We start from the raw sequence: 23,147 nt of genomic DNA, 5'->3' as shown, positions 1-23,147 counted from the left end.
ACCTTTGTCAGCAGGTGAAGGCTCTTTCTTGTTTTAATAATGCTGGAGGGTGGGGGGCCTTTCCTCAAGCATGCTTTTTTTTTTATTTATTTTTTTATTAAATGTATTTTATTAGGAGCCTTTGTCCCATCACAGTGAGACCATCAGTTAAGGAAGAGGCACATTCATGGTAAAGCACCATTTCTAACCATGTTTACTTTCATAGTAATGCTTATAATGGATGTTGTTCAAGTCTTTAAAGTGATATAGGGCTTCACGTTTTAAATATGTTAGTAAAGAAAGGGAATTGTCCGTAGAGGCGAGTATCTTATTATTTGAACGTGATATTGCAAGATGTCATAATGGGATACAGGAAAGAACATTTTGCACCAACGTCGATATCTATGACAACACATGTTAATTGAGAAGATAGTTTGAAGACTAAATCAATTACAATATTCTAATTAGGTCCGTCACAATAATTGCATTATTGACTTGTAACGCACATGAATGGACGTGACCTCAACTTTTTTTGCTATTCAATGTTAGCAGTAGTGTTCACATGCATTTGATCATTAACGATGACAGCATTATCCCAAAAAAAAATTATTCGACAAGAGATGGCAGGGAATCTTCAAAGCAATACATCTCAATTATCAAAAAAAAAACTTCACTTCTGCTCTATGCATTAGAGTTCTGTGGGCTGGTTTCAAGCCGCACCTCCACTCATAAAACCAGCTCTTATAAAATAAATACAAATTGCTTTTTTTTTTTAAGGGCGTACTTATCATTCTGTTCGGACACTGCTGCACAAAATTCCTGAGACATCCCTCGTTTTTTTTATATTTTGCATCTTTGTATCTTTTAAAGTGGTCTCGAGCAATAGCTCTGGCTTTCTGAGGGTTATTCATAGTTTTTCTGTACATTGAGCTCCACTCTTTTTTCTTCTTTTTTTTTTCTTATGTCCACTCCTTGTACCTGATCATTTTCAGAGGCACAAGTCTTTTGTTTGTTTGTTAATCCATTTAACACTAAAATATGAATCATTCAAGCCGAAATAGGAAAGTTACTAAAGGGTTGAGCCAGAGATGTGTCTTCTACACATAAGACTTCACAAAAAACCTATTTTAAATTGTATCTTTAGGGACTTTGTTACTAGCAGCCTATCACATAATTTATGTCCATTTCATTAGTTGCATCTACAAAAAAGAAAAAAAAACAAACATAACAGTTTTAGAGACAAAATATGTTTGCATCGACAAGAGCCTGCAAACTTGGCATATCGGCATGCTGTGCAGTGTGTCCTTAAAAAGACTGACAAAACCGAACAAGTGGAGGAGAAAAGATCAAGTGGCAAAAACTATCCACAACAAACTAATACTATCTGAAAGTGACATCCATAAGAATAAGGAAAAGAATCCAGCAAAAACCTGGCACAGAACCTGAGAGATGCATCGGGATCTTCAGTTGATTCATCTGCTGTTCAAAGTTGCTCTACTGCTGTCAAGAAACCATTCAGGAAATGAAACAGGGAGAAAAGGCTGAGGTATGCCAATTGATACAAGAAGTGGACTAAAAATCAGTAGCAACAGGTCTGATGGAGGGAGGAATCCTCCCCAGAGCCTGGACCTCAACATTATTGAACCAGTGTGGGATCATCCTGACAGAGAACGGAACAAAAGGCAGTGGAAGAGTTTTGGGATGTCATTCAAGGAGCCTGGAGAATTATTCCTGAAGACTACTTAAATAAATGACAAGAAAGCTTGTCTAAGAGGGTTCAGACTGGGTTGAAAAGTAAAGGCAGTCATACCAAATACCGAATTTCAAATTACTAATTGTACAAAATGGTTTGCCTTAAATACAGTGATTTTCATTCAAATTTGCATGGTCCAATTAATTCCTGCACCTTTCCCTGACAATATATAAGGAAATAACGGGTGTCTCAAGACTTCTGCACATCATTTCATTTTACTATTTCAGTGCATTACATGGTCAAAATAATCATACTATTACAATTATGCAAAGGACAAAGTAGTTTTTGTGACAGACTCTGGTTCTAACAGAGTGTTTGAGCTTTTCCAACATCTCATTGCCTCCATCAATGAATGGGGTCACCAAACCGGGTTGTAGGCCAAGTTTACACAATATCCGTTGTTGACGTTCGTGGTTCATGTAATTCCCCAGTTATTTATCGAAAGGTAAGGAACCCCAATGTCTTCTCAATTGTAAAATTGTACTCAAGCCCGGACCCACCTATCCAGGTAGGTGTATAACGGCACCACCAAAGACGTGGGGAAAAAAAAACATTTTAATGAAATAAAATAATGAATAATGAAAAGTTAAAGTTTAGTCTTAAGTTAAGGAAAGTCCAAAATGAGAGCAACATCGTAGAACTTCACGCTCAGCATGAACATGGTGGCGACTTGGATTAAGTGGTGTTCAGGGATGAGTCTGTGCCACCACACTTCCCTCATAGTAATTTAAGGCACATGTATAACCACCTTTATTCTTCAACACAAAGACTTAAACTTGGGTAACTTCTCTCCCCATTAGCTGCTGCAGATTACCCTCCAGTCTTATTTGCTTTCACACTTCTTCCGCAGTAGTGCAGCAGGTAGGCTGCCAGCTGATGACACTTTTGTGTGAGCAGCTCTGCGTAGCACCAGGGGACACGTTTTCCTCCTCGCAGAAGCTTGTCATCTATCATTACTTGAGGTGGCCTTGAGAATTATTCTGGCAAACAGCTCTAGCCCACCGTCTGGGGGCCCAACACAAACAGCACACTGCTGGGGAAACAAGGGTGATGATGACCATTATTTCCCTAGACGTGGTTTGGACAAGGCAGAGGGATATTCTTGACCGAATGATCTGGGTTTTGTCAGTTGTGTAAAAAGATCTTATGCATCTTTTCTTTCCTTGCACACTGCTGCGAGGATTAAATGCATATTTGAACAAAGAACATCCAAACTCTGCATCTCCCCAGTTTCATTTTAAATTAGAAGACTTGAGATACAAGACTTGAAACAAATTACCACTGCAGGGGCTGCTGAAAAAAAAATAAAAAAAATCAAACGATAAAATGTTTTCAGCATAAGTGCAGTTGCAAGAAGATCTCAAAACTAATCCAAACTTATCAGTAACACCGCCTAACCACTGACTATTATATAAAAATCAGACATATTTGATTACGGGGGGTGGGGGGTGGGTGTTAAACGCAGAACTTGAGAGAGTGGACAATACTAGTTAAACACTGGGCGTGTAAAGATTAACAAACACAAATCAGAACCAGATTTCAACATTCAAGATCTAATTACACTGGTAAGCAGACCTGTGGATTGAATATAATATGCCATCAACAGGTCAATGACCCAATTATACCGACAAAAAAAAAAAAAAAAATGCAATTAAAAAAAGATTTTGCTGAAGCTCCCACATGGTGCCAAAGCAAGACTCCCACATCAACGTCAGAGTAAATGTAAGAATGAGTCCGCAGCATCACTATACGAGCACATGCAGAGTAAACAAGAGTCTGCACACCATCTAATCAGCAAAACAGTAAAGGGAAAAATATGTGGATCATCAGTAAAGTATACCTGTAGTACATTGAATCTGAACAATTACCTCGTGAAACGTCAATAAATCTCACAACTCTAACACGCATTTATTTCACAAGATTTACAAACTGGAGCTGTGGCAAGATATCAACTAGAATATACTTACCTAAACAATGAGTGCCACACTTGTATATGAAAAGTAAAAAATGAAGTGAAACAAGATCTACTCAAGGCATTTTTTTTGCTGTGCAGTAAAGTATGAAAGTATTTTCTAGAAAGCTAACTAACCAATGCCACGTTCATGGAAATGTCCTCTTCTCATTTACTATCGGAAATGATGGACTATATCAGTCAAAAAGAAATGATATCTTACCCCATGTGTCTACATACAAATCCTATTGTATGTACTCAACGGGAACAGATATGTATTAAATCCCCATGTTACAATATTTATTATAATTTACAGAAGCATCATAGAATAACAATAAAATCACCAGCTCTTGCTTTTATGCCACAAATATGTCCAAGTTACAAACATTGGGGACCTATTCTTGCGTTACATTTGATGCAGTAGTTTGACTGCAGATGCAGTTAAGAGATAACTAGTCTGCCAATATTGTCTTCAAACCATATTAGAAGGCAAAGTGACTATGCCAAATCTGGATTGTCATAGTCAAAAGTCAGAGGAGAAGCCTGTAACTGAAAGCAAAAACATGTTAATAATCTACAGATGGTAGTTTCTTCTTGAAAACATAAGTAGCATAAGCCAACAGGGGGTGCTTCACTTGGATGTACATATGAGAACTGAAAAAAAGTAGCTGTTAAGAATGAAAAAGAGAAACTTGGATGCACCACACGAGTCCTGACATCAGAAGGATGCACGTCCTTCCAACAAGCACTTAGTGTGAGCTGGCGCCTTAATGACCGAGGCAGGGAGCGCCCTGTCAAACAAAGGCCTAATATTATGCTCAAGTGAGCCTCATCAGCTTCTATACTACTTATTACTACCAAGTAATCAATACCACTGTTAAAGTTAAACAGTTGCAGCTTCATGAGTTTCATCATTTCATTTGGAGTCGTGTCAGACAAAGAACAGCCTATAGTATACCAAACAATGTGACCACCTACCACTCTATGTTTCAGAGGAAAAATAAAAAAAAAACACAAGCTGCGGGTGTGATCGCAGGTGAGCCATTGGAAATGCATGCAGAGCTGTGGCTAATTTGTTAAAGCTGAACACAGCATGGAGCACCACAGCATCAGACCACAAAGACCACAGTCAGCACACAAACCAAATACCATACAACAATGATTTTACACCTGAACCCCCCCCCAAACAGCAAAGAGCACTCATAATGAGTCCTGTTCATCAGTGATGCACTGACCCAGGACGGGCACATACACATAATCACTAATACACAGAGACACAAAGCCCAACCCCCCTCCAATGCCTGTGGCGCCCACGCCTGGTCACCTCGCGCTGGGATCAAAGGCAGTATGTCGTTCTAATCAGTCCTCGCAGTGGGCAACCCCATTAATTCAATTCTATTTCATCAGCGGTGAGCAGACCACCAGAGGGGTCTGTACATTCCTGGGGTCCCGCGGCCCAGGAGTAATCCTATCTCTTAATGACCAGACTCTAACCCTGTAATTGCTCCGAGACCAAGTCGCTTTTGCTTGCTGACAGAATCGTAAGATTATTGCGGGGGAGAAAAAACAACAAAAAACAAAGACAAACATAGCTCATTTTCTGGACACAGCAGGGAAGTCAAGCAGAATTAATGACACCGTATATCAAATAATTCCGGACGATCAACCCCCCACTAAACCAGGCCAACACCACATGTACACTTCTATATCAAGGAATCAAGTGCAGCTCATTATAAGGGAATTGGAGGAGTACAAATAAACCCTTTTTTTTTTTTCAAATAACCAAATCATTTTTTACTTCAATAATAACTTTGATCGACTCACTCAAGTTGAATTATTCTGAATATTTCCCCATCAGAACATTCATGTGTATAATAAAATGATGAGCAGTGTGACTCATACTGGGAGTTTTTCTGGGTGGCTTGTCTGTCTCATAATATGATCTTTATTGGGATACAAGATAATGAGCTTTTCATATGTTACAGTACCTTTGGTCTCTGGTGGATGGGGATGCTCATCACAGACAAATTGGATCTTTTGAGTATTGCCGTCTCCACCTGCAGAAACAATAACAGTTGGTGAATACGGTGAGGCTTTAAAAGTGAAAATTAACACGTCTGAAAGTGCAGCCATAACATTCTTGTGTACACCATCTGTTAGTGATGAAAAATCAGGCGTTCCCTTCGCTTCACTCAAAAGAAAAAAGGAAAACACACATATTCAAGTGTGGAACAATCTGCATCAAGAGATTTATTAGTGTCATCTTTGGTCTGGAGAACAGATGAACTACACAGAAGCATACTCCAAAAGACCTATCAGTAGCTCTCCAACAGCCCTGAGAGAATATTAGAGGTCAGCGACAGATAATTTGGCAGTGGGGGGAGGCCAAACTAACAGCATATGGTTGGAAAGCTCTGCTGGATTGGCAGCAAATGAATGCTTTAGCGAGATTTTCTTAAAAATGGCGACAATTATACACCAAACTGAAGGCTGTGCTCGTTTCAAAATGACAACAAAGTGGAGGGTTTGCACGGGACAAGAGGCTTCAAAGGCCCTCATTGTGGAACACAACAACAATGCTTGTGTTGGTAAAAACGGCAATCATCCGACACCCCCCCACCACCACCACCACGGTGGCAGCCTTTGGAAGTCACCACATCTCATTCTTTGTTAGCGAGTCTCTGCTTCTGCTTGGAATCAGCGTTGTGGACGTTTTTTATCACTTTGTATTGAGGCTGAAAAAAATAAAAGAACCAAAATAAAAGCAGTACAACTTAAAAGACAGAACTGTAGATAGCAGCGATTCTGTGAAGCAACCCTGGCAAAAATGAGTAAATTACCATTCTTGGAAGGTGTTCAGTTGTAATATGAAATGGATGTATATCATAAATTAATTCTTGTGATGACATTAGCCTGTTTCATTTAAAAAGCTGAACATTTAAGATTATTGAAAACAAAATAAGAAAGAATTGTTGTAATTTTTGGCTGTTTTAGATCATCTAAACCAGATATTTTTATTAAATTTCCAAAACAAATGGTGCCCAAGCCTAAATATGTCAATTAGTCTGCAGTTACAAGAGTTCTTGGGGACGGAAAAAAAAAAAAAGCCAGTTGTTCCCAGTAAGCTGTGTCTAAAATTGTGGAGCAAGTACAAACAAAATGGAAGCCCTTACAAAGAGAAACATACAGGCTGATCATGAAAAGAAAGAAAGAAAACCAAAGCCAATTTGCCACAAAACCAAGAAATGTTCAAAGGAAATATATATATTAAAAAAAAAAAAAAAGGGCAAGAAACCGGAGTCAGTATTTCTGAGCAAATCCTAAGAAATTAGCTAATTTACAAATAAAAAAGTCAAACATAAACAGAAGAAAGAAAAAAAAAAAAAAGGTTTCACAGGGATGAAGGGAGGCAGGTAGGGACTGTGGATGGTTGCATGAAAGTGATGCTGATGATACTTTTGCTTGGTGCAGGTGCTTGTGATATGGGGTTGATGAGATGGCAGTCATTCTCTCTACTGTCAATGCACAGTTGAACACTGAATTTTCTCCTCATTCCATCAATCAACAGTAGATGGCCGACTGTCACTTTCAGATAGTATTAGTTTGTTGTGGATAGTTTTTGCCACTTGATCTTTTCTCCTCCACTCCACTAGTTTTACAAAGCCAGAGTTCAGCTGTTAAATGACACTTTTGTGTCTCATACCCTTAACAAAAATAAACAAAAACTGACACAGACAGAGAAATACACTCCATGAAGCAGCCACACTGGACTTTTACGGCTGTGAATCCTGCTTCTTAGGAGGAAAATAACTTGTTCCACTGGCTCGATGATTACTGCCTTTTTTTTCCCCTGAACCTCAACTTTAAACAGACACATTAATGCTCACTCCCAGCCTCTTACTTAAGTACATGAAGCACCGTGAGGCAGAGCAAGAAGGTAAATTAGGCTTCCTTTCATCAAAACAACAAACATTATTTTCCTGAAATGGACCAGTTATTACAATTTGAAACAACAAAAAGTCCAATTGTGGCGTTTCTCCTCTCCTTGCAACACTGATGGAGAAAACCTACTGTTTCTGGCATGGCACTGGAAGGCTCCAGCGGTGCTGGGCAGCAAACAATCACAGATTTCTAAGTTTGCACAGGTTCATTTCCAGCTCTCCCCTTCAGGTATGCAACCAAGATGAATTTTTAAAAAGTCAGGTGAAAAATCTGCGCCTCTTCAAAGAAACGCACTCAAGATACGGACTTTTCCCAGGAGGGGCTGCAAAGCAGAGAAAGAACCCTTTGCAAAAGTGAAACAGTATCGAACACTCATTCATCACATTTTGCTGACTCTACTTCCAAGTCAAATGCATCCAGTCTGTACAACATGATTTTGGACAGTATTTTTCCTTTTAAGATGAAAAATGGTGGATGAAGGAAAAAGTTTCTTTATCCTGGGGAGGGGGAAAAAAGCAGGATTTCCATTGTGATGATTGTGCAGGAATGGAAACGGCTACCTTGCCAAATCCTCCTCGGGAGGATTATAAAAGACAGTTGCTCTGTTGGTATAAAACCAATTCTTTCCACCATCACCTCGCAGAGCCAAAGTGTGTCTGCTGCTGCACCGGGTGCGAGTCCAAAGAATAAAAATAAAATAAAAATCTGACATATGGTTGTTTATGTAAGAGAGCTACAAGAATCCTGAGAAAAAAACTCATTGAAAGTTAGAACAACTGTGCAGAAATTAGAAATGAGTTTCAAAAGTCATCATCCATTCAGCTGCTTCCTCTCATTTCTCCAATTACAACTATTAACAACTATAAAGTCCATTTTCCTTGACATTTCACAATATGGATCCTTAATCATCCAATGGTTTAATGTAAAAAGAATAAATAAAGTTATTACACAAAGTCGGAACACAAAACCTTGAATTTATCTAATCTATTTATATATTTGTTCCAGGAATGTAAAGTCAAAGCCTACAGGGAAAAGGTTTACTTTGTCGTGAAATTAGAGATGTTTTTCCATTAACTCCACACAAAGAAAAGTCATTAACCAATACATTTTTTTTTTAATCCTGCTCCAGCAAATTATCCGTTTGCATATCGGTTATGAAATAATAATAAAAAACCTTTTAGTTCAAGTCATTACTGAAGGACTTCTGCAATTCTTCAAGTTACAGATAAAAACTAGATAAATCCCCCTCTCTTGATTTGGAAGTGTGGAAATACCATTCGGTGGCATCATTTCCTGGACTTGCTGCGGCACCGTTTACATTTTCTCGAGATGCATTTCACAGAAGAAGCTGCTCCATCATTAATCTGAAAGATGTGCACAAAAAGTTCTGTCATGACAATTATTGCAAACTTGTCCAATTGAGGCCCGGCTACAAATCATCTACGTAATTATCAATTGATTGAAGGAGCAATCTAAGTGTGGAAAAAAAGAAAATTTGAAAAAACACTTAGAGGCATAATACATCAATTTTAATGGCATTTCTTAATCAGAACGCTCAGCAATCAGCAGAGACCAATTAGGGCCTGAGAGATAGAGAGCTGCCATTAATAATCAAACTCGGCTGTCATCAGATCGGCTCCGTTCTCGACAGGTTGTTGGAGTCATTTTCAAGTGGACTATTCATTTCAGGGTGAGGGCACTCTTGGCGTGAGTTGAGCCTTGTAATAAGACTACAAAAGCAAGGTGAAGGAATACTCGAATGACAAATCACATTCACCTTTGTGTCAGCATGACAACAGGTCGAGAATTTCTCACGTAAAAAAGGTGAGTGAATTTATGTCCAGAGCAGGTGGGGGGACGGGGGTGTTGGATAGGCCTATCTCACCAATGCTGCGAGCAAGAAAAGTCGACTCTGTAAAGCTACAAAACCATGCCGGAGCCCACAAGCACAGAGCAATGAGAGGAGATATCTTTACAACACCACCTTCAGCTGGCGCCTTATTAACATTACGGTCAGTTTTTATCACGGAGAAAGTCTGTGTGTGGCTTTGAATACAAAAAGCAGCCAAACTGCGGGACATAAAATGCGTGAGCTGCACAGAGACCGGGCAGAAAACACTGGCCTTCATGTTTTTCCAAGCAGGAGTTAACTACTCTTTGGTCCCCCCCCCCGCTCTTCCTTCGGCTGCAGATGCGAGTGCTGACTGCCTGACTTTTAAGTCTACTCCAACAAACTACATGGATGTGAAAAGAGGTTAAGTAACCAGGGTTGCACCTGAGTGGAGGCAGCTGGGCAGCCCATCTAACTGCCATGTTTTTTTATAGGCTCTGAATACAAATATAAAAAGTGTATTAATGGCAGCAGCTGGACACTATCCTGACCGACAACACAGGTACATTTTAATAATCAGTCAGTCATAACAGGCCAGTTTCATTATTCTTTTCTTGCCATATGTTGTGCTGTAATTTCAAAATCAATTAATGATCCTGGTGCATGTATTTATGGAGGGAAAAATCCACTGCCAGCATGAATTAATAAAGGCTGGAGTGCATGGAGCCAATATTTTATAATCTGTTGCGGTCCTTGGAAGAATACATCCAAGCGAAGGCAAACAGGTTGTAAATAGGGCCCCATTACAGATGCACATCACACCTTCTGCAAACAAAGGATTTATGTATCCTCTTAACTCAAAAGCCACCTTTCAACTTTCACTGTTGGAGTATGCAAATCGGACATGGCTGTGAGCCACTGCTGTATGCTTCCATTAATTGTACAATATTTGCATATTCAGTCCTCACTGGAGATAAATCATTGGGAGTTTTATAGATAAGAGTGCAAGCAAAAGCTTTGAAATAAAAGATGGACTCGGACCACTTTATGCAGGACAGCAAAAAAGGTCACAGTGATTTTGAAAAACTTCTGGGAAAGACTGCTTGATATCAAATATTGCTGAAATTTCTATTATTCTATGATTTCCTCTGAATTCCAATCCAAATGGCAGAGTCATGGCAAACTTACTGAGGCACGTCATCAATAATAGTGCTGTTGGAATGATAGCAGCACAGCTCAAATAGCTTTATTGCAATTTCCCCCATGGTTCTGAGAAGACAGGCAAGGGAAATGAGTTCAAGTGTCGTTGGTGACCGGTGAAATTTGTTTTCCTCATGAAGTAATTTCAAATCTGGCTCGCCTTCAAGCAGACCAACCTGGTCCGAGTCTGACAGTCCGGCTCAAACCCTGCTCATGCGCGTCTCAGTTTTAGCCCTTTCCTCCAGGCGGATTCAATTATTCTAATAAATTATTACATAATACATCTGCGACCTTTTAAGGACGAGTGCACTCTCGAACATGCCTGCTATATTCTGCATTTTTAAACAGCTCAGCCACACCTAGAATGGGTTTTATATTATAGATAATGTTTATGCCAAAGTGAAGGTAAGATAGTAAAGTGCACCTTGTTAAAATGACGAAGGTTCGTAAAAAGAGATGCTGAGGGAGCTGTGGCTGTCGAGTAGCAGCTGAGCAGATATTCCCCTTTAGCCTGGGTATTATGGGGCCTGCACAGACCAAAAAAAAAAAACGGCAGCCGTTTTTGCTGCTGCTGGTGATGGGCTACAAGATGAAAAAGATTTTCCATGTCCACCTCGTTCTCTGCAGCCACTCACCCTCATATAAGGCTAACAGGCTTAACCGGGCCCCTGTGGAGCCTCTCTTCACACAGCAGCCCCCCCAGAGGGCATAGGGCCCCAGATGTAGCCACACAGGACTGAGTCCAAATCCAAATCAACACTGCGTGTCCTCAAACATACAGAGACGATTCAGACGGTTTACGTGCGTGTTCAATTCTCATAATGCCTTTTTCCCTAAATTAGTTTGGTTTAAGCCAAGGCTGAATTTAGAGTTAAGTCATTATCTGTGTAAATAGTTCCTAATGAGCCCCAGCAGTCGCCAGGTGGTTTAAGTTGGTTCTGCTACCCCTCAAAGCATTGTTTTACCACACTATGACCAAAAAAAAAAAAAAATAGCATATGTGCAGACTGCGATACGCTAACAACATGAAAAGATTGGCAGAGAGGTCTGAACTCCAACAGGCAGACAAGTTCTGCTTTTATTTCTGATTTTTTTTTTTTACCCTTTTTCATTAAATCGAAACATGAAAGACACGTTTGATGAAAGCGTTTCCAAAAATTCGGTACTGTATAAATGAGGTGCAAAAATACATCCTTTTTTAAATGTGTCCATTAAAAAGCACATTTTATCCATCAACGAAACTTTCAAAAGTGATTTATCATTTAAATAGTATGAGCATTTGTTCAATTTAATGAAACAGCTCCTTTAAATGACAGGAACTAACAGTGAAAGTGATCCACCAATTCAACTCTCCAAGGGCGTAGGAGGTTCGCAGCTTAGTGCATTTTGAGACCATTTGGGTCTCTGAACAGGGAAACCGTGGGCTTTTCAGAAATGTGACACCAGCATCACTAGTCCTTCAGTGACTACGTTCAAGAGGGCAGCTGAAGGGACCGCTTTTCATAGCTCACCGGTTTCTAAAGAGCTTGGGAAGCACGCCATTTGCTCATGGCCTTTTGCCCTGAGTCTTAGCAAGCAGATTATGCTGTGCAATAGCCGTGGATGTAAAATATTCAACATCATATTCAAGCAATGATATCACTGCCACTTAAACCCAAAGAGGGATGCATAAAGGCTGCAGCAGGAACTGCAGATGACTCATTCGCTTCTGACAAAGTAGCTGAACTGATCCAAGAAATTCCTGAGCCATGTCCATAGTTATTGTTCGTAGCTGTACAGCAGACCGTAAACATCGTCATCCAGTCGCAGCAGTGGTGGCATCGCTCCTGGTGGCATAACTGTACCACAGAACTTACAGAACACATGGATAAAGAAAAAAAATAAAAAGAAGAGATGGCCTGAATGCACTTAGTCTTGGAAAAATATTAAGAGCTGGTTCCTCCTGTCACTGAAAACTCCATTGTTCTGATACAAATACACACGCAGGCAGCCAACTCATAACAGATCCATGAATTCTCAACTCTGATCAAGCCGGTTTCTTTAGATTCCTGGCGAAAACATGGGCGAATCGCTGATTGCTGATTAAATCTTTTTTAATGAATGAGTGAGGCCAAGGTACTTCGGTGCCACTTCAGAACAATTAACCGGCTGCCGGCCCCAGCTAACGCCTGGATGATCGCCGTCGCCTCCAACAGATGCACTCAATCTAACTCAAGCCCCACTGTGATTTAAGCTGCATTTCTTTCCACATCAACAGGACTTCTTGATAACTCTGATAAGCACACTGCCCTGAGCTACCTGGGAGCACCCTTTAGGATACAATGGTGAGGGAATTCAGATGTCACCTTAACTGAAATAAAAGCAGACATATTAATGTACAATTTTGGAAATACATACCCAAAAAACCTCAAATACTGTGTCCAACAATGTAAAACAACAACAGAAAGAATCAGCCACCCCCCGCAGCAGTGCTCTGTCTAGTTCAAGCTGCGGGAAAAAAAAAACAACATTGTAGTTTTACAGGGAAATATGTGCCAGAGTAAGCAACGGTAAGCTGCTGGCTGTAGATTTATGTTGATCATACAGACGTGAGAGAGACAGCAATCTTTTAGAACCAGCGAATAAGAACACCTCCCAAATATTTCCTTTTATGAATGCAACATTTATGAATGTTTGCAGTCTTTTACTCAATAAAATCCCACATTTGAAGCACAAAAACTGCGTCACTACGATTACCTCACTGACAATTATGAAACAATCTGCGTACAACTGACTTAAAATGCAATCGCTAAGTGACGCACTTCAAGCTTAAGAGGCTCTTGCTGTATTCACAAGTGCCATCAGGAAAATCAAACTGTTCATCTTTCATCATGTCAAAAATTGCACAAAGCAAGCCTGAAAGTTCAAACGCTCAGTCTGTGAGTAACCTGCATGGTTTATGTTTGGGGGAAAACAGGGTGTTTCTAATGCTGAAATTATTGTACCAATGTCACCTCATTTCATCTGCTTGCTGGCAACATTATAAGCTACAAGAATCTGATCACAGCAGTTTTCAACAGATAAAGGGAGCCGAAAACCTGACAGCAAGAACTTGTGAGCCACCCTGTGCTGCCAGAACATCTTCAACGCATCTGTGCGGTAATCTTGCAAGTCTGTGAAACTGTACAGGAGAGACACTGTTCTGATGATTGTGGTGGGGAGCGGTGACAAACACAACCGTCTGAAGGAACCCCTCCCTTTCCCTCAAGCCACTTTGAACCTTCCAAACTAGAAGGCGATAGATCGAAGAGAGGGAGAAGGATTCTTAGAGAGCGTGTCGTCTTTCCAGAGCGTAACAGAGACTTTTGTTGAAGTGACAGAAAAAGACCCCTGATAACTCTATATGTACACGTTGAGTCAAAGTACCTCATAACACAGTCTTTCATTATCATCAAAATCTGCAAGGGCGCATCTTTGTGATGCAACTACAGTTTTTAACCTTGGAGAGAACAGAGTTCATCTCTTACCACTAAAATATACACAACTGCTCTTCGTTTTGATCAGGGCATGTTGGTCCAGATTGTCTAATAACCATTGCTTCAACAGAATCAGCGTAATTGCCAGCTACATTCACATGTCATTATTTTGGCTTTGGTTAGCAGCTGCAGATAAACAGAAGCCTTATCTGTTCACTTAAAAAGATAATAATTTATAGAGAAAACTGAAATGGCTTCATCACTTCAACGCTGCTGTCTTACACAGCAGTAGAGGATCCAGGCGCTGTAACAGGGCGCGGGGTAAAAAATAAACATACTTTGGCTTTCTGCATGTTTGTTGGGGATTAGCCACATTTTTAAGATCACCAAAACATTTTTACAGTCTAAAGTTCTGATAGCCACCTGGACATCTCTGTGGATCTGACGTCAAACATGCACCATCTACTCAAACGCTGCTCAAGATAAAGCACAACCTCCGCGGCAGTAGAACAAAGGAACCTATCAAATTGCAAAGACTGCCCATGAGTGGCTCGAGGAACATAACAAAGAGCCAGAGGAGTTGGATCCAAATCTGATTGAGCACCCCAGAGATGCACTGGAACCAGCATGATCCAAAGAGGCCCCACCCTGTAACCCACAGGTCCCAAATGATCCACTGCCAACATCCCTGACCAGACACCGCAGGACACCCAGACAGGTCAGAGCTGCTCTGGCTGAACTAACACAATAATAGACTTTAGGTTTTAATGCTGTGGACATACTATACACCCTGACCTTGCAGAATTATAGTCTTTCTTGGGAAAATAAAAACTAATAAACAGCCTTGAGCTAAATATTGTAAATGTGCTGACCAGAACAACAGGAGTCAGTTTTTTTTTTTTCCTTTTCGCCTGCCCTTTACTAATAGGATAAATGCCTCCGGGTAATTTCTAAATGAATTCCTCTGGCTAAAGCGGTTCCCCAGGCCAACCTAAACCACATTTGATAGAGAGGGATTATCCCTGACTGAGTTTACAGAAGAGAGAAGCTTGTGACAAACTGAAAAGACCACAATGCTTCTACATAGGTGACGCTTGCCTAACAATAAAGCTCTGTACCTTTACACACCAAACCGCAGGGGTGTTAAGACCTCTGATTTGTGTGCCGACATGTCTCCATATTTCTGCTTTGTGACCATTCCCATACAGTGACTAGTTTCTCCGAATATGCTGAGCCAGTCCTCGTTGATACGCAGCACATGAGGTGAGAAGACCCTGTTAAATGGCTCCAGCTCTGAAGCAAATGCATTGTCTTACCTCACCGAGTGCTGAGCTCCCCGTCTGCTCAGTGAGGACTACGGCTAAAGCCCATAATCCCTGCCTTGATTTGCGATAGCCTGCTAGGTTTTCAAATGTCATCAGTGGGGAAGTGTGTCCTGCTCTTGGCCCATCATGCTCAGCCCATTAATACAACAACAACATGGGGGTACATCCATTAAGGAAGAGAAACACAGCTGTGTCTGGCGGCTGTACATCTATTTATATATAGTAACTCACACACATGGCGTGCTCGTAAACAGGCATCAGTGCCAAGACCAGAGAGGATTGACAAGTGTGTTGTTGGATATGCAGTTTCGAAATAAATCATGCTAAATATGGACTGCGGATAATATATGATAATAGAGTGACAGGCATTACCCTCATAAGAGCTTTCTCCCTTGCAAGGAAAGTCTGTTTTGACTACTTGCAATGGTCAGCAGCAGCACCTCTAAATAGATGGACACAAAGTCCATCTTTAACTTTCAGCAGGGAAACAGCACAATGTTCCTACAATCACTGTTCACAGCCAAAAATCATACAGTAACACTTCACTGTCACAACACGTGGGACTTGTGATGAGCAATGCTTTCCTACATGGAGGATGAGTCTTGTCTACAGCAGGCTACGAGTTTAATAGTAATAAAAAAGAGGATTCTATAAATACACCAAGACATCTTTCCTATGCAATATGTGCGGTTGTGAGTACAGCTGAGTTGTTTGTTTTCAGGACAGTATGCGGCCGAATTCAAAGGTGCAGTTTAAGGTAAAGCCACATGTCAGTTTACCAGAGGCTTTATTTGGATGGTCGTTTACGCACCATTCTGGCATAAATTTAAACTAATTTTTTTTCCCTTGCCTTCCCACATTTTTCTTCTTAACTTATATGGCATCCCCTACGTCACGATTTTCCAAAGACCATCTCCTTCTGGGGGTCTCTGAAACGAGAAGTTAATAGTTGTTTTTTTTTTTCTCCCCCGATTTGCAGGAGCGCTTGCGCACAACGCGAGCGCCGCACACACCACAGGCAATGGTCCTCAGCTAAGGGTTGGCAGTGAAACTGACGATCCTCCTCCTCATTCATCCACTATAGGACAAGTGCCCGTGTCGGAACTCTCCAAACACAAAGCATGTCAAAACGCAGTGTGCACAGAGTCGGCGCGGCGACTGCTCTCACCTACGTTGGACTGAGCGCTTACCTCTCCAGCCGCTCGCTGCTCCCGTCCCCCGGCGTTTGTCCTTGTTTCGCTGCGACGCTGATTATGTATGAATGCTGTCTTTATCCCGCAAAGACTGCAGTTGCATTTTACAGCGAATGAAGCAACACTGTGCGCTGGTAGCGGCTATGTGCTGGTCGGTAAGTGTCCTGTCGGTGCGCGTCACCAAGTGGAGTGGACAAGACTTGGCAGGCGAGTCTCTGTATGCTCGCAGCGCGGCGGCGGATCTGAGATGTAAGCGGCTGCTCGGACCGACTGGCACACAGTGTGGCCACTTTACTCCCGATGCTGCTCCTCCCCTTTCACTTTGTTTTGCTGACACAAGCCCTACAGCGCCACCCACCCGCGAATGTGTGAAATTGCTTGCGTCCACAGAGCTGCACTGGCACACAGCATCACTAGAGCTGTCCTCCCAGGGTCCAGGGATCATTAGCAGCCGTAATGGGAGTTCTAAAGGTTCATGCAGATCCACATGTAGTTACATTTTATTCCTTTCGAGACATGAACAACACAAGATGAACGATAATAATTACTTAATATCTTGTTTAGTAGAACCCATTTCATGTCAGGAGGATAGAACTTTTACAGAGGAGTTCCCTGGCTATCAAAAGAGGGGGGGGGGGGGGGGGGGGGGAACGCTGGCTGTTTTTAATTTCTTGGTCCTGCGGTAGCCAAAGCACTGCAGCTTTTCTGTCCAGCCGGGTTGTTAAATGCTGATAATTACATTCACTTAGCATACTGGTTGTAAATCAGCCTCTGATTAGATGGCTGGAATGAAAATCAACAGGACTCTCTCTGGCGTGATACAAATACCCTAAAAGAAATCAATGTCCTTTTTGCTTCCCTAACCACTTTTCCATGAGCACAATGAGCAAAATGATGTGGTCAAGCAGAGAAAAAAAAAACTGCGATATCAGGAGCCGATAGGCACTCTGTAACGAGATTAGGGCTCTTTCACAGAGGACATTTTGCGTTGTTGCAGAAAAACACAGGTGTAAACAATTCATTAATTATACATGAATATCATTCTGAAGATTTTTTTTTTGGACTATTCAGATAGCCAAACTTTTATCTTGGCAGCTTTTGAGACAGGCTACTTGATTTGCAATTGATTCAGACAGGGACCTTTAAATCCACAAGACATCTTTTGAGTTCTGCCCATGACCTTTTAACACTTTCAGTTTGTGGCTTAACAGCTGATGGACTCACCTTGTTAGAACCACATGATGTAGACTTCATCAGCCTTGGCTGCCCTGACTATCCTATATAGTGGTACCATAAGTATTCACCTATGGTACAAACCTGCTTAATTAGCTCTCATCTCATAGGTGTGTAGGTATGTACAATGTTTCTGACTGACAGTTTCATCAGGAAGTTGTTAAGGTAGGACGAAATCAGTAGTCATTAGTCTGTGGTGGTATCGCATCAGCCCCCCCCACATTAGAACTCAACTTCAACCAGAGCAGAGCTCTAATTAGCCTGGAGTGGAAACACCTGTGCTCTATATCTTTTTCATGCAAGATCATGTTGCATTTGGAAAACTCACATGTATATAACAACGTGAGTGATGGCTGAATTTGTTCGGTTTGAGGCTCTCGCACTGTTTTATTTTGTCAAAGCACTTTTTTCTGCCTTAATGGCAAAAAACATCAAAGATAACCAGATCTACTTAGACAGCACTAAAGACAGGCTCGTATATGTAAGATGGACAAAGACTGTTGTGCAATGACACGGCGCAGGTTGCATAGAAAGACTGACATTTGAAAAATGTGTCTCCTAAAGCGAGAATAAGCTCCTTTACCAATTATGTCTTTATTTGTCTGTAGGTTTATTTGCATTATAATTGCATTACCATTTATTTGCTTATCATCCTGGGCTGAGCGTTTTCCCCCTGCAGACATTTTAACTTGCTTGAGAGAGGAAAGCACAGGTGGAACAATGACTCAGTTTCATTAAATGTACTTATAACTGGCAACAGTGAGCCACCAAGCGTAAAAGCTTGATCTGCCCTGAGTGGAAAGTAGCCTTCATCAACACTTCTGTTCTCTCCCCTGTGTGAAGTTTGAGTCTCTGCTGGGAGAAATGTGTGTTAAGTTCTGAGGCTTATAGTGACTGTTGGGGAGCCTGAAGGGAAGCAGGGAAGGATTTTCCAGCGTTTTCTGTGTGTTTAGAAAATAGATTTAGAATCTGATGCAGCATCTACACACTCAAAAAAGTTGGTAGAGAAGCAAAGAAAGACAGAGAAGTTTTTAGAATATACAAGTAACAGCATTCTGGAGGATTCCACAATCAGTAACTTCATTTTCAAAAGTTGAGGAGTTGAGGATAGATTCTTTATAAAAGGAGCTGTCCACCAAAGGCTTCGTGTTTCTAATCCAGGATGACCCGTGGCTCACCCCTTTATGCCAATTTTGGACAGAGAATCATCAGTAACTTAAAAAAATGTCTCAAATTAAGATTACGGAAAGCTTTTGTCTTTCAACACCCACAGAGCTTGAGACTGTGATAGGATTCAGGGGGTCTGAAGAAATCTCAGTGCGTAAAAGGTCAAGGAGAGAAACCACTGTTTGTTACGCATGACCTTCAAGGCCTCATGCGACACTGCATAAGATACCATCATGCCACCGTAATCAATACAGCCACATGGGCTCAGGATTACTTTGGAAAACTATTTTCACCCAACACAGTCTGCTGCATCCAGAAATGTAATCTAAAACTGTATTATGCAAGGAGGAAGCCATATATCATCTCTGAACAGAAATGCTTTCTGAGCATAAGCTCATCTCAGATGGATAGAAAGACGGCACACCAAAAAACGAGAAAGACAATTCAGCCTGTTATCAGTGGAGGTGCATAAACCGGCATCTGCGATGGTATGGAGATGCATCAGTGTCCATGGCATAGATGACTTGCATATGTCCGATAGTACCGCTGATGCACGGGAGGATAAGGCAGTTTTGGAGAGACATATGCTTCTATCAAGGTAACATATTTTCCCAGAAAGTAAGTGATAATTTCAGCAGGACAATGCCACCATCGTTCTATGTGACTTTCAGCAACATGACTTCATAGATACGGAGTGTGAGCGTGACTGGCCTCCCTACAAGTTAGATCTCACATTAGAAAAAAATGTATGACGCGTTATGAAGAGGAGAATCAGTTAAGAATCGATTAAAAGGAGGGACGATATGACACAGTGGTACCCATGACGGTCTAACAACTTTTCGTGGGTGTATTGCTGGCATCAAATTTTAATATTTTCTAAATGCGATGAAGTTGGTCAGTAAACGCACTGGAAATAACCTCATGATAAAGAATTTCGTCAGGGGAGCAAATTTACAATTTTACAAAGTATTTACAATATTTCTGCTTTTGGAAGTTTATTCAGTATTAATGCATCGAATTTGAATGGTGACGCCCTAGCATAGCTCTACGTGATTTACAACTTAAAAGAAATTGAAAAAAATCCTCTGTAGGGGCAGAGCGATTTAGCACGTTTAATTAGCTAACTTTAAGTATAATGGATTAAAAAGCTAAATGTTTCCTCTGCAATGTGGAGGTACAAGCACTCCATTATTATCCATACCTGCATTCCAAATCATCTTTTAGTAAACAGCTTCTAACCCATAACAATACACTGTGTAGATGCAATAAAGGTACAATGAGTTGCATGTAAAATAACAAGGCAGTGCTAAAAAAAAACAACGTAGTGATAGCTGTAGGAGTTATGCTCACTGATATACACCTTAAGTGTATGCTCTCCAAAATGCTTGAGTAAAATACTTGAGTGCTTTCCCCTCCTGAGACATCCAGCATTGCATCAAAATGTCACACTTGGCAGAACAGATAGCAAGCCTTATCAAGGGTCAAATTCTATCCTGCAGTAATTTCAGAAGTCTTTCAGCTGTGCCTTTCAGCCATGGCAGAGTGTGAGATGGCGTGCAATGGTGTGTACTAATTTGTTGTAGAGCCCGATGAGCCAATTCTGAGCCTGCAGGTAGTGGTATGAATTAAAAGAGGCTTTTTACATGGTAACAATGAAGCTTCCTATCTGAGATCTAGGTTTTATGGAGCGACACTCCCAAAGGAAAATGAGCATCATGTTTAATGATGGGGCAAGCTCTTTGGGACCGTTTGATGGTGATAGGTGTACGTCGAGCAGCACGACTCAAATCGGGAAGGGGGAGAGGCGGGATGTAAGGGAGATGTGCAGTACAACTCCCCGGTAATGGCAGCCTCTATAAAGATGCAATGCAAGAGGCAGAACACAACAATGGGCCGTTGTTGTCTGATAATGAACAGAACTGTAGTAAATTGGTGATGACAGCAATAAGTAAATGGATAAATTGCATGGGTGTTTTTAAAATTTGTTTTGTCATGCTTTTTTTTACATTTTATTTTGCATCTACTTAGCTAGAGTGCCCAGAGATTCTGCAGGGCATTGTGTTATTCATACCCTTTAGTGTACGTGACAAAGTCTGGAACTGTAGTAATTGGGCTCAGGGGGCAATGGACAAAAAAATAAAACAAATGGCACGCCTGAGTTTCCCTTTATTTTGCTGCTCATACAATTGTTTTCCTCATAATTCAAGGGAAAGGAATGGAAACAGAGAATGAATGAAAAGCCTTAGTCCTTTAATCCAGGAGTTTTTGTCTTTTGTCAAACAGCATTTTTAAAAAAAAAAATTTGTAGGAGTTAGCCTGCACAGACAGTTGTGTGTGTGAGCCTCTCTTTTATTTATTTTCTCTATTTTGTTTTATTCACTTTCACAGGATCAGCTTCTTTCTAGCAATTATTTACATCTCTCATCGGTACCACTTCTTTTACCACCTGTGCCAGGGTTGCATCTGCATGGTCTGTGCTAATATCTTCCTCAAACAATGTGTGACAGCTGATGATCTTAGTAGTTTCTACTGTCCCAAATGAATGCTACTGTCTTAACAGGGAGTCACGAGAAAAGAGAGAAAACATGCTCTTTTAATTCCAAGGTTTTAAGTATCAGGCTATAATAAACAATCATCTGGTCCATAATGCAACCTACAACCATGACACATAGTGTACACATGCCATATTACTCTGTCGTTATTTCTACGCCAAAGGCATAAGCAGTGAGTGAAAAAAAATCAATACAGCCTTACTGCTTCCACAGAAACTAAGAGGGTGAGTAGCAGCCTGGTGCTGCTAATCAAATGCACTTTACTAATTAGTCATCAGTAAGCATGAGCACCTCTGTAAAATCAGGAGTTTTGACAGTTTGATGGTCTGGTGCTCTCAGGTGCATGTTAACACAATGCCAAAGAGGACAGGCATCAGCAATGGCCTTGGAGACGGAATTGTTACCGCTCATCAACCTGAGAAGGCTTTTTAGGTCATTGCTAAATAATTTGGAGTCCATCGTTCTACAGCGAGAAAACATTTTCACAATTGGAAAACATTAAAGACAGTTGCTAATCCTCCCAGGAGTGCATGTTCCAGCAAGTTCAGCCCAAGGTACAATGTTCAGAGTGGCAGCTACATCGCAGACTCTTCATCTCAGTTAGCATGTTAAATGCTAGCGTTCATCACAGTACAATTTGAAAAAGACTGAACAATTTTTGGCTTATTTGGAAGGGTTACAGAAGAAAGCCTCCTCTCCCAAAAAAAAGAACATAGTAAAGTAGGTAGAGCCTAGCGTCTTGTGAGGCCATCTGTCTGACAAATAAAGCTTGGCCAAAACTGGGCCATGCAACAGGACAATGATCCCAAACACAGCAGCATATCTACAACAGAATATCTGAAAGAGAAATTAAGATGTTGCAATGATCCAAAGTCCAGACCTAACCTGATTGAATTGCTGTGGTGGGACCTTGGGAGAGCTGTGAATAAGTGAACGAACCCAACCTTAATGAACTGAACTAATGTTATAAAGAAGGGTGAGCCGCAATCCCTCCACAATTATGTGAGAGAATGATCATATCATACAGAAACGGTTCAAGATTTTATTGCTGAAGGTGTTTCTAAAAGTTGATTGATTGATAGGGTTTACTTGTTTGTTTTTTTGCTTTTTTTGTGTGTGAGATGTTGGGGTTTTTTTTTTGGGGGGGGGGGGGGGGGGGTTGCAGTGTTGCTGAATAAATATCTGACTGGTGTGAAATGAAGAAGTGTTTCTCCAGTATAGCTTGTTAGATTAACTAAACTCAGCCCTCAAGAGATATTTTTTTGTCAGACTACATACAACCAGCAGTTGTTAAAAGTAGAGATATAAGACCTCTGGGTAAATCTACATTCCACAGCATGGCTCTTAAAACTACAGATTTCACTTGAAAAATTGGATGCAATCCTCTGAGATATGTTCTCACTCACAAACTTATTCAGATACTCAAAATGTTTTATTAATAATGTGTATGTTCATACATGGTTGATTCTGGCTTGGTACCACTTACATTCAAGCTCCCCATGCTGAGGAAATTCTACATGACTTGAATCTATCAAACAAATCTCGAAAATAAAAGATACATTTCTT

The 23,147-nt window shown here is 40.9% G+C and overlaps 1 protein-coding gene across 1 annotated transcript in view; it reads right to left on the bottom strand.

Moving 5' to 3' along the window:
* Positions 1-16,895, bottom strand: part of LOC140267162 (kelch-like protein 29) — a 210,836-nt gene extending 193,941 nt beyond the window's left edge. Inside the window, exons 1-2 of the mRNA XM_072362354.1 lie at positions 16,627-16,895; positions 5,672-5,740 (exon numbers count right to left, since the gene is read on the bottom strand). The gene's annotated coding sequence lies outside the window, so the exon portion shown is untranslated. The remainder of the gene's footprint in view (positions 1-5,671; positions 5,741-16,626) is intronic.
* Positions 16,896-23,147: the final 6,252 nt, after the last annotated feature.

Source organism: Leuresthes tenuis, unplaced genomic scaffold (assembly GCF_036924035.1).
Source record: "Leuresthes tenuis unplaced genomic scaffold, fLeuTen1.0.hap1 SCAF_13, whole genome shotgun sequence".
In the NCBI taxonomy this organism is placed as follows: Eukaryota; Metazoa; Chordata; class Actinopteri; order Atheriniformes; family Atherinopsidae; genus Leuresthes; species Leuresthes tenuis.
This window is presented reverse-complemented; position numbering and strand designations above follow the sequence as displayed.